The following is a 12,846-nucleotide window of genomic DNA, read 5'->3' as shown; positions in this document are numbered from 1 at the left end:
TGCAGTGTCCTTTGGGCATTGGGAGAGCCCTGTGGGGCAGCTGCGCACAGGAGACTGTCATCTCTAGCCACACTCAGAAGCTTGTACCTGACAGAAGAAAGACAGATAGCAGTCATGTTCTAATAAATGTAGTCCTTCTCCTGAGGTCAGGAAAGGAAGGATTCATTAGTCATCCAAAGCTGTCTGATTTGTAGAGTGGAAGCCCAGAAGGCAGATATCCAGGTAGGGTAAATTTCTAGAAGCATTAAATTATTTGCTAAACTACATAGTCACAAAAGGGAACCCAGCGCCTTTCTTTCTAATAAGGCATAGGATGGGATAACCAGCTTAATATACAAGAAAGATATTTCCTAGTGATGGCTGCTGCCTCTGGTCCCACGTGGACAAGAAGGAAGCCGAGTACCTTCCTGACTCAGGAAACAGTGCTGCCATTGGCCACTGCCCACAGTCATCCCCCCGGGACCAGCTGATGTGTTTGTCCTGCACTGGCTCCTTCCAGAAGGCTGGGTATTCCAAGTCTTGCTTTCCCTTTTAATTCTTTTTCTTTCTTACGGACATCACATTTCATTTGAATCATTGGGCCTGTCTCTAAGAGACTATACCTCTTCTGATTTGCTGCCACTCTTCAGTTTCTTAAATTAGTTCAGGCAGCTGAGCTTTGAAAGATGTCTCAGGTCAGAGTAAGTGATCCCAACTGAGTAGAAGCACAGGAGTTCCCATGCCTTCTCCTTGGCTCATCTGTTTCCTGGGGGTGGCTATGTTAGTTGCCCAGGGCTGCCAGAACAAAATACTGCAGACTGGGTGACTTAAACAACAGAAATTTATTTTCTCAGAGAAATTTATTTTCTCTTGGAGGCTGGAAGTCCCAAATCCAGGTGTCTGCAGTGTTGGTTTCTCCTGAGGCCTCTCTCCTTGGCTTGCAGATGGCCACCTTCTCCCTATGTCCTCACAAGGTCTTCCCTCTGTGTGTGTCTGTGTCCTCATCTCTTCTTATAAAGACATTAGTCATGTTGGATTAGGGCCTATTCTAGTGACCTCATTTTAACTTAGTTACCTCTTTAAAGACTATCTCCAAATACAGTTTCACTCAGAGATACTTGGGCATGTGGATTAGGACTTCAACCGATGACTTTTGGGGGAACACAATTCAGCCTATTACAGGGGCATTGCCGTTGACTGCTTAAGGACAAAGGGTTAGGATTGAACAAGTCTGGGTGTAAGTCTTAACCGTAATGTTTACTATGTCTGTAAGCCTCAGATTCCTCCTTTGCCCAGTGGGGGAAATGCCAACGTCGCAGAGTTTGGAAGGATGACTGCAGATGTACGTGGCATGCTTGGGTGGTACTTGGCAAAGAGTAAACATTCACTAATGGCAGTCGTGTGCTCACAGGCCTGATGAGGAGGATTTCTGCTTCAAGTAAGACGGGTTTGACAATTTAAAAAAGAAATACCAATAGTATTTTCCATTATTCTCAATTCAGTTTTTTTATCTGAAATCAAGAATAAATATTATAATATGGTAGAATCTTAAGAATGAGGCTTTAAGAGATGGGTCTTATGGCTTATCTGTAAGACCTTAAACCCCAATAAATAAAATGTTTGGAGTTCCTAATATTTTGGCTAATGAAGAGTTACCAAGTATTCTATACATACCTCAATTTCAAGGAGCAAAGATACAGCGGTCTCCGTCTGATGGATGACACCTGGGACCCGGCCCCCAGGAATAATGCTTCCCCTTTTTCCTCTCCTGTATCCCCTGGAGCTCCAAATAACCATCTTCCTCCTGCCTCTCATCCCTATTGAATGAGTCCACCAGCCTCTGTCACGGGAATCTGTAGAGGCTGCCTCCTCTTCTGCGTTAGTTTTCTTCCGAGAAATGAGATATAGGATTTTTTACCTGAAGTAACCGCTAACTATATGGCTGCGCGTCCACGTGAGCACAGCGAGGGCTAAGCACGTTACGGAAGATATTGAAGCCAGTCGTAGACACGGCGCCAGTTATCTTTTGCTGCTTAACAAATTAACAAATGACCCTGAGCTTAGTGGCTTAAGGAAAAAACACAGCGCAGATAATTTCTCGCCATGCTGTGGGCTGGCTGGGCCCGTGTGGCTGCTTGTCTGCTCCGTGAGATGCTGGTGGAAGGCGACGGGCCGGGGCTTAGATGAGCTGGGATGTGGGGATGCACCGCCAGGGCTGGCAGTGGTGGTGATTGTGCCATGGGTGGGGGCTCAGCCGGGGCTGCACCTATGCCAACTCAGCTGTCTCCTCCCTCCCCGAAGGTCTTCCACGTGGCCTGGAGACACAGGAGAGGCAGGAAGTGGGGGCTCCGGGGCCCTTAGGGACTGAGCGTGAGAAACCAGTCAGCCCTTTACTTGGTGGTCCTGTTGGGCAGAGTAGATCTGGGCGCAGCCTGGAGGAGGGAGGAGAAATCAGCTGTCCCCTTATCCAGGGCACCAGGGAGGGAGGCAGGGAGGCTGCCCTGGGGAGACCAGCTGTCCAGGCTGAGAGGGGACAGTGATGACACAGGAAGGTCGAAGTAAAGACTGGGAGGAGTGGAAGGACCAAAACAGACGCGCATAATGAAGGAGCACTCAGCTCAGGGCGCCCTGTGGGGCTAGGAGGAGGGGGAGACGCAGGGTGACCCCGTTATCCCTGCCTCCATGGGCTAGCCTCCCTCCGCTGCCACTCCTCCTGCCCCAGGTGTGTGTGGGCCCCCCGCCAACCCCCACCCCGCAGCCTCCTCTTCCACCTGCTGTCCGTCGGCTCAGGGATGTGCCCCGACTCCCACTGTTTACACGTGCCCCCTCTCGGCATGGGACAGTCACCCTTCTCTCTGCCCCCAGACCTCAACTCGACACCCCTTTGGCTCCAGACACCTCTCTCTGTCACGTGATCTCCTAGAAGGGCGTTCCTGTGCCCAGTAGCACGCAGGTTCTGCCCCCTCTCCTGGGCACCTGGAAAGCACCTGACTAATATTTGTGCACAGATGAGATGGAAGCACGGAGGGAAGGCCCAGGTGTGAGGAGGAGCAAAGGGGATGATCTTTGTGATGCCAGTGCTGCTAAGGACAGCAAAGGGAAGAAAGGAAGGAGAGAAATCATATTGGCAGCCTGGAAAATGTGAGACTGGGTGACTGAGTCCAGAAACTGACACAGGAAGTAGCAAAAACAGGCCTGAATTCAGTAAGATCCTAACCTTCCGATACTATTCTGTTATGGAGGATTTTGAGAGATGTTGAACTTGATGCTTTCCACCAGCCAGAGGGTCTCAGAATAGTACGTTTCCTCAGTGGGTGCATGTGATAGTTCATTATGTGTGTGTGATGGGGCTGGGCGCGCTTCCTTGAGGAGGGGACGTGCCGTCCTTCTGTGTGAGCCGTGGTTTGGAAGGGAGCATTGATTCAGGTCAGGGGGAAACATCACCAACACGTATGTTACATTTCTCCCTCTATTCCAGCTGAATTTTGTAGTCCAAGTGCGAGCCCCACGTGGTTTTTGAGATAGAATACATTTCCTGTGCTTTGAAGAGGCTGGGTCACTGCAAAACAGCCATCTCTGCATCATTTCTGGGATGCACTGCTTTAGTTCCCTGAGGGATGGTGAACAAGTTACCACTGCTGGCCAGCTGGCTGGGTGGCTCTGAGGAGAGGACGGGCACTGATAAAACCATCCCTGCTAGATACTGAGCCCAGTGGTTTCTTGGTTACTTTGTTCTGCTTTACTTTAAGCTTGCAGTTCAAGGATTTGTCTGAACACAATCTTGCTCAAAGTGAGTAGCAATTGTGGATGGCTTGTTACGATTTCCTCCCCTTTTTTGGTTTTTATCTTCTGTATGATTACGCTTATTGATGTTCTAGAATAGGGGATACAAATCAATAAAATGGTTGCCTCTGGGAGGGACATTTGACTGGAAAGGGGCATGAGGGAACTTTCTGAGGTAATGGGAGTGTCTGTATCTTGACTTCATGGTGATTATGGTCACATGAATGTAATCTGCATCAAAATTCAATGAACCAGGACCTCCCTGGCGGCGCAGTGGTTAAGAATCCGCCTGCCAGTGCAGGGGACATTGATTCCATCCCTGGGCCAGGAAGGTCCCACATGCCGCAGAACACCTAAGCCTGTGTGCCACAACTACTGAGCCTGCACTCTAGAGCCTGCGAGCCACAACTGCTGAAGCCTGCGTGCCTAGAGCTCATGCTCTGCAACAAGAGAAGCCACCGCAATGAGAAGCCCGTGCACTGCAACGAAGAGCAACCCCCGCTCGCCACAACTAGAGAAAGCCTGCACTCAGCAACAAAGACCCAACACAGCCAAAAAAAAAAAAAAATTCAATGAACACACCAAAAATCTGTGCTTTCTTCTTGTAAATTATAGATCAATTTGAAACGTGTAGTAGGTTGAATAGCAGATGGTTCACAAATAAAGAGAAGATCAGTGAACTGGAAGGCACATTTAAGTCATTTACACAGAATGTAGCAAAGAGATGCAAAAAGATGAAAAATAAGAGAAATGTCGCGACTTTGAGAATAGAGTGAGATGTCCTTAAAATGTTTAATTGGAGTCCGAGATAGAACTAATAGAGAAAACGAGGGAAAAGCAGTGTTTAAAGAAATAATGGCTGGGAATTTTCCAGAAATTATAAAAAATACGAATCATCAGGTAAAGGATCCCCAACCAATCCTAACTGGGACAAATGGTATTTATTGCAGTTCCTGTCTTTGCAGAACAAATCACTCCAAAATTTAAAATAAGAATCCTTGTGACCTCCCCCCCTCACTGTGGGTCAGGGATTTGGGGAGGGGTCCAGCCCGGTGCTCTGACTCCAGGTCTTGTGAAGTTTCAGCCCAGTGCTGGCTGGGGCAGCAGTCAGCGAGGAGCCTGACTGGGGCATCCCAACAAACCAGATGGCTGGCAAATTGATTTTGGCCCTCAGTTGGGAGCCTTAATTCTTATGCACATGAGCTTCTTAATGGATTGCATGTCCTCCTGGTGTGGTGGCTGGCTTCCCTCAGAATGAGTCATGCAAGAGACTGACCAGGGAAAAGTTACAATGCCTGTGGGCAGAATGAAAGGCCTGGCTGGTATCAGCATCGCTTTTCAGAGGAAAGCCTGAGCTCCAGCAACGTCTTGGCCACCCCTGCACTGTGCAACCATGGGCAGCTGCCTCAGCCTCTCCAGGCTTCTCAGTTCTTGAGCTGTTTCTTGAGAAAATCCCATGACAATAATGGAATCTTTGTTGATGAAGGTAATTTGCTGATGTTTTTGTTGGCTCTGTATTTTTAGGACAGCGAGGGGTGTCAACCATCTCTTTCTCACAGGCTGTGCAAAACCACATTTGCACGTCTGCAGGCACCTGTCTGGCTCCGAGGCTGCAAGCCTCTGGCTCCAGCCCTCTTTCTGTCACGTGTTCCCCTGACCCTGTGGCTGATGGCAGACCCTGGGGAGAGGGCAGTGCATGCAGTGTGATCCAGCCCGAGAGGGCTTGTAATTGTGCTGATCAGTGAGTCACCAGTGAAATAGAATTTATTCTCTTCCCAAGTGTCTTAAATTCCCTTAGAAATCAAGACAAGGATTCAAGTGCACATTGTCTGAGAGAGGACGTGAGACCAGGGAGGGAGGGAAACGAATATAGGATGCGTCAAAAAGCTACTGCTGTGGGCAACAGGGCCCATTCCCACCGGGGACGTCCGGGATGTTTATCTGCCAACCGCCTTCTGTCCTAGATTGACAGCTGCTTCCAGGGGTATCATTCCGCTTGCTTGTCCCATGCACAAACCAGAGCCTCGGTCAGGGCTGCCGATTCTTGGCATGGGCAGCTGTCAGGGCCTCAGGCACGGACAGGACAGCTGTCAGCATGGTCAGCTCAGTGCAGGTGAGTGGCCCACTGAAGTTCTAGTCGTCTTCACCTTGGCCTGATTGGAGGTCCAATCCCAGCTCCTGGGGGCAGGGCAGCAGTGATGTGAGTGATGGGAAAGCATCTTGGGACTCAGGCAAAGTGGAGGAGGCAGGCAGGTGGCAAAGGTAACAGAGACCAGCTGGGACCTGCATCCTTGTGAGTGGCAGTTGCTCCCCTGGGCAGCATGTGTTGTCATGGTATCACAGTGGTCCACGTGTGGGATGGGATCTTAGGGAGTGAATCTCTTAGACTCAGTGCTGTCGCTGCTATTGGCTCCACAAGGAGGTTCCCAGGTTGATGCTCCCAGGCCCATCACACAGCCGTGGCTGGTCTGGGGGTGGGGGTCAGGGCAGGAGGCATCACTGAAAGGACGTCAGTGGCAGTTCTTGTTACGGCAGGAAACTCCAGTTGAGCAAAGGTAATTTTCAGCTTTGGATCTTAGAGAAGGAGGCTTTAGGGTGTGCTGTGATAGCATCTGCATTATCAAATCTTCTGACCTAACCTGGAGGGAGGCTGTTTGTAGATAAGGTGAGGTGAGAAGAGGGCGGAGCAGTTTTTAGGAAGTGAGTGGAACCTCCGAACTTTGTCCATCCAACCCTCCCCCTCCTCACCCCTGCCACTGTTGATGTTTGTTTTTCGTTTGTCTCTTCACTCAACCAATATTTAATGAAGGCTTACATGCTGTTATCACACAGTGTTCTAGGATCTGAGGACATCGCAGTGATCAAGATGGACAGCCCTCTAGGGGAAGGGAGAGAGGGAGGGGAGAGCATGCATCAGGTTTTTGGGGCTTTGATAATTGGGGAGAGAGCCTCACATGTGCTGGAGCCAGAGGTGGGGTGTGAGACCAGCAGAATGGCTAGAGGGAGGCTGTGGAAGAAGTGAGAGCATCAGGGAGGCAGATGCTCTTGGCAGAAGGAACAGGTGCACAGGCCTGTCAGGAAAGGTTGTGAAAGGCTTTGAAATGCTTTGATCATCATCATAAAATAAATTAAATGGTGAAGGAGAGAGAAAGATGAGTGGGAGTCTATGACATCTCCGCGTGAGGTCACCTGCACCCTCTAGGTTATCAGATGCTCTAGTAGACTCAGTAGGTCATGGTCTTTGAACTACCTTTCACCTTTGTAAGTTCTAGAACCAGTAGTGGTGGAGATGATTCCAGTGCATAGAGAAGCAAATGGATTCTGTCTGGTGGACTCTTCTGTGAATAGACGGGATCAGCATTCCTGGTCACCAGTGTCCATGTCTGCTCTTTGGTTGCTCCTTAGAATTGGTCTTTGATGCCTTGCTGTTGCCCTCATTACCTAATGACTGAAAAAAAAAAAAAATCTTTGACACATGTTCATTTTATATTTGTGTAAGTATCATGATTTTATCTTTTTAAAATGTATCTTTTTTTGATCAACCTGAGGCGGGAACTTGTCATCTAGATCTCTCCTCGGAACAGAAGGGGCCAGGGTGGCAGGAGTGGCAGGGGAGAGGCTCAGAGACACTGGAGGTGCCGCCCAAGTCTCCCAGGTCTTGGCTTTTACTTTGAATGAGACAGGAGAGCCTCTGAGCCTCTTGGTAAAATTGCATTTCCTTTTTTTGCTCTGAATAACTGTCAAAATCCTAATTCATATTCTCCTTTTGACTTGCTAGCAGCTGATTCCCATCCCATGGTTATTTGTCTGGAAGTTATTATCTGTTCTTCTCTGCTTGCGCACTCCTCTCAGCTTACGGCAGTGGACGTGTTTGACCTCTGTCATTTCCTCCAGCATCTTGGTAAAATCAGGGGACAGAGGGCACGTGGACGTGCATCCTCATTCAGCTGCTGGGATCCCAGAGACCCGGCTGCCTCATACTGACTTGGAGCCCAGCCTTTCTGCACAGCATGGACTGTCACTAGCCGACCTTTAGTGCCCCTGCTTTGCTCCACTCTTTCTGCAGAGGGCTGGGTGGCTTCAAAGTCTGTGTTAGCATCCACGTTTCTCAGGGCAGGAAACTGGTGCCTGGAGAGGTTCAGCCACTTGCCCGAGGTTACCCAGCAGGGCATGCTTGACTCTGGAGTGTGATGTACTTGCCTCTAGCTGTGCTTTTAGAGCTCTTGTGTTTTATTTTTCTACAAGTTAGACAAAGCTTCCTGAGAATCAACTCCACTTTCACACCTTCTCTGGCCACTCTGTCTCAGCCTTTTTTTCTTGCACTCTGGAAGGCGTGAGCCTGTCTCCTCCCAATTTCAGAGCCGCTGGGGGATTTTCATACATCGCTTCTTGCTGATCTTTCCTCAGCATCCGACAACCGAATTTTCCTGGACCAAATCCCTTGCCAGCCAGCGTGGAATGACAAAATGCAAACTGCTGGGTGAGAGTTAGAGTAGAATTTCAAACAGAGAGCCGGGCGCTGCAGCCAGCTGGGTTTTCTAGGGATAGCTTTGCATCCAGGGCTGCCCTGGCAAGACTCTCTTCCTACCTGTGGCGCCAGGCCAGCCCATGGAGTCCCCCACCCCCTGCACCCTGAGGGCTGCAAGACCCATCCAGCCCAAGAGCCTGGCTTTGGGAGTTGAGCTTATTGATCTTCGTGATATCAGACATGGAGCCAACTCAGCTGTAAGGGTCTGTGTAGTAAATACGTGAGACAGGAATTCAAGGGGGAGTTCAGTCATCCTCAGGAGCCTCCTGAGGGAAGGGAGAGGCCAAGGTCAGCCATCACGCTGCCCCCCTCTCAGCCTGCTGTGGGGTCCCTGTGGGATCTCCACTGCCTACCCAGGCTGTGGGCCATCTGTACAGAGGAAGGAGAGCATAGGAAGCGGTGACTGACAGGGACAAGACATGGGGGCGGGGCGCTGGTCCTCCCCCGAAGCCTGGGACTTCAGCTGTGCAGGGGCTGGGTCAAGCTGAGTGTGCCTATGGCATGTGTCAAAATCTGGAGGAACTGGGCTGTGGGGCAGGGTCTCTGGGCCGGTGTGTAGCCGATGCTGTCTGTGCAGCTCAGGAGAATCTTCTGAGGACACACCCTCACTGCCCTTGAGTCGTTTGTAATCAGTTACACATTACTTCATCCCGGTGGGCTGATCTGATCTGATTCCTGATTGCAGTGAAGCCACGTGGAATTACTCTCCCTCGCTCGCAATTAAGGAAACTGTTTCTGAGACACAGGACCAAGGCCTTGACTCCCAAAGCTTTGACTTTTCCCAGCACTTGACAGTCTTGTCATGGGTGTAAGACAGGGGCTCAGAAGATCATCTTACAGAACAGATGATGTGAGTCAGGGGCCGGGCAAGATCTGGAGGAGAGAGACCCTCACCCAGTGGCAGGGGGAGAAGTTGTTCCTGGGAAGGGGGCCAGACGGGACCTGTCTGCCAGGGGCAGTCCTGGCGCAGCTGTTGACTGTGCCTTTTTCACTTCTAAGAGTGGCCCAGCTTAGATAATAATGTATGTGGTCCTCTCACTTAGGACAAGTGGCTACAGGGAGACAACAGTTAAGTGAAGACCTGGAAGCCAACAGGATAGGGCACCTCAGGGAGAAACACTAGGTGAGGCCATGGCACGGAGCTCTTAGGGGGGGACCGTGGGTGACAGCCTTGGAAGGGAACAAATGTTGCAGGACCCCCAGAACATTGCTTTTATTTAATTCAAGGGAGGGGGTAAAGAACAGGATAGGCCAGGATGAAGTACAGTAAGGCATTCAGACCAGTCCAGCTGGGCTTCTCCTCCAGGACTCTGCCCTTGATGTCCAGTGCAGTTGTTGCCTCTGGGATGCTGTGGGCCTCAGAGGACTTGGTGTTTCTTAGCATTACAGCACGTGCAAATCCAGTTTAACACTCAGGTTCCTCCCCTCTGGCCAGCGAGCTCCGTCAAAAGAACCACGTACTATTTACATCTTTGATTCCTCAAAGTAAATGTGGCAAACAGCACATGGAAGGCATCAAATTAGAGCGAGTGGATGCAGTGTTGGGGGCTGTGACCCTGGTACAGTAGGGAATCGCTGGAGGCCTTAGTGCTTAGCACTCACAGCTCTGGATTAAGAGATCCATTCCCAACAGCAATAAACAAAAAATAAGTGAACTCTGGTTGTTTGGGGCAGGGGTGAGGGGTATGGGTCATAAAATGCAAATATCTAGAGTTTATCATTCTCTTTTCTCCTTCACTTTCCCTATCAATCTATCATGAAGGATTATCCAATTTAAACTACTCAAGTTATCTTTTAGCATGATTTATGGTCTTTTATTGAAGATAAACTAAACCTTCTTAATCAGATCTTTTTGTTACTCTCATTATGTATCACTGTGGCTTTGGGTTCCATACTGGAAGATTACACATGCATTCTATTCTAGTTTTTTCTCATGCTTTTTGCTTTTCTAATGCTTTTTGCTTTTCATTTTGTGGGTTTTTCTTTTTAACTTAAATTTTTTTAATGGTGCAAGGTAAGAGTCTAACTTTACTTTTCTTTAAAGGGTAGAAAATGATTCTAACATGATGTCCTAAACATTCTGTCTTTTTCCTCCTGAACTGAAATGGGATAGTTGTATTCCTCTATTCAGTATCAGTAGCCTACTTAGTGCTAAGGAGAGAAACAAAAAGAGACATATATTTTGAATATCATGCTGAAATATTAAAATATCCAAAATATAGGGAAGACCTTTAGAAGCCCTCAAAGTGAAAAATTACAGTAACAAGAAACAAATTTGGGCTAAGTTAATAAGGTCTTACTCAAATATTAGAGGGAAATTATTATTATTTTTTAACATCTTTATTGGAGTATAATTGCTTTGCATTGTTGTGTTAGTTGCTGCTGTATAACAAAGTGAATCAGCTATACGTGTACATATATCCTCATATCCCCTCCCTCTTGCGTCTCCCTCCCACCCTTCCTATCCCAGCCTTCTAGGTGGAAACAAAGCACCCAGATGATCTCCTTGTACTGTGTAGCTGCTTCCCACTAGCTATCTATTTTACATTTGATAGTGTATACATGTCAATGCTACTCTCTCACTTCGTCCCAGCTTCCCCTACCCCCTCCCCATGTCCTCAAGTCCATTATCTTCCTCTGCGTCTTTATTCCTATCCTGTCCCTAGGTTCTTCGTAACCATTTTTTTTTTTTTAGATTCCATATATATGTGTTAGCATACGGTATTTGTTTTTCTCTTTCTGACTTACTTCACTCGTATGACAGACTCTAGATCCATCCATCTCACTACAAAATAACTCAATTTTGTTTCTTTTTATGGCTGAATAATATTCTATTGTATATATGTGCCACACCTTCTTTATCCATTCATCTGTCAGTGGACACTTAGGTTGCTTCCATGTCCCGGCTATTGTAAATAGTGCTACAATGAACATTGTGGTATATGTCTCTTTATGAATTTTGTTTTTTTCAGGGTATATGCCCAGTAGTGGGATTTCTGGGTCATATGGTAGTTATGTATTTAGATTTTAAGGAAATTCCATACTGTTCTCCATAGTGGCTGTATCAATTTACATTCCCACCAACAGTGCAAGAGAGTTCCCTCTTCTCCACACCCTTTCCAGCATTTATTGTTTCTAGATTTTTTGATGATGGCCATTCTAACCAGTGTGAGGTGATACCTCATTGTAGTTTTGATTTGCATTTCTCTAATGATTAATGATGTTGAGCATTCTTTCATGTGTTTGTTGGCAATCTGTATATCTTCTTTGGAGAAATGTCCATTTAGGTCTTCTGCCCATTTTTGGATTGGGTTGTTTGTTTTTTGGATATTCAGCTGCATGAGCTGTTTGTATATTTTGGAGATTAATCCTTTGTCAGTTGCTTCCTTTGCAAATGTTTTCTCCCATCCTGAGGGTTGTCCTTTCGTCTTGTTTATGGTTTCCTTTGCTGTGCAAAAGCTTTTAAGTTTCATTAGGTCCCATTTGTTTATTTTTGTTTTTATTTCCATTTCTCTAGGAGATGGGTCAAAAGGGATCTTGCTGTGATTTATGTCATAGAGTGTTCTGCCTATGTTTTCCTCTAAGACTTTGATAGTGTCTGGCTTTACATTTAGGTCTTTAATCCATTTTGAGTTTATTTTTGTGTATGGTGTTAGGGAGTGTTCTAATTTCATTCTTTTACATGTAGCTGTCCAGCTTTCCCAGCACCACTTATTGAAGAGGCTGTCTTTTCTCCATTGTATATTCTTGTCTCCTTTATCAAAGATAAGGTGAGCATATGTGCGTGGGTTTATTTCTGGGCTTTCTATCCTGTTCCATTGATCTATATTTCTGTTCTTGTGCCAGTACCATACTGTCTTTTTTTTTTTAAATTAATTAATTAATTTATTTTTGGCTGTGTTGTGTCTTTGTTTCTGTGCGAGGGCTTTCTCTAGTTGCGGCAAGTGGGGGCCACTCTTCATCGCGGTGCGCAGGCCTCTCACTATAGCGACCTCTCTTGTTGCAGAGCACAAGCTCCAGGCGCGCAGGCTCAGTAGTTGTGGCTCACGGACCCAGTTGCTCCGCGGCCTGTGGGATCTTCCCAGACCAGGGCTCGAACCTGTGTCCCCTGCATTGGCAGACAGATTCTCAACCACTGCACCACCAGGGAAACCCCATACTGTCTTGATTACTTTAGCTTTGCAGTATAGTATGAAGTCTGGGAGCCAGATTCCTCCAGCTCCATTTTTCTTTCTCAAGATTGCTTTGGCTATTCAGGGCCTTTCGTGTTTCCATACAAATTGTGAAATTTTTTGTTCTAGTTCTGTGAAAAATGCCATCGGTAGTTTGATAGGGATGGCATTGAATCTGTAGATTGCTTTGGTTAGTATAGTCATTTTCACGATGTTCATTCTTCCAATCCAAGAACATGGTATATCTCTCCATCTGTCTGTATCATCTTTAATTTCTTTCATCAGTGTCTTATAGTTTTCTGCATACAGGTCTTTTGTCTCCTTAGGTAGGTTTATTCCTAGGTATTTTATTCCTTTTGTTGCAGTGGTAAATGGGAGTGTTTC

The 12,846-nt window shown here is 47.3% G+C and overlaps 1 protein-coding gene across 1 annotated transcript in view; it reads left to right on the top strand.

The window, feature by feature from the left end:
* The window catches only part of CHRNA7 (cholinergic receptor nicotinic alpha 7 subunit), a 125,435-nt gene that overhangs the window by 61,069 nt on the left and 51,520 nt on the right, over nucleotides 1-12,846 (top strand). The gene's annotated exons all lie outside the window — the stretch shown is intronic.

The sequence above is a fragment of the Delphinapterus leucas genome, chromosome 2 (assembly GCF_059928025.1).
Source record: "Delphinapterus leucas isolate spDelLeu-1000000601 "Yukka" chromosome 2, BTC_Dleu_Yukka2, whole genome shotgun sequence".
NCBI classification, from domain to species: Eukaryota; Metazoa; Chordata; class Mammalia; order Artiodactyla; family Monodontidae; genus Delphinapterus; species Delphinapterus leucas.
Note: the sequence above shows the minus strand (reverse complement) of the source record. Positions and strands in the feature narration are given on the sequence as shown.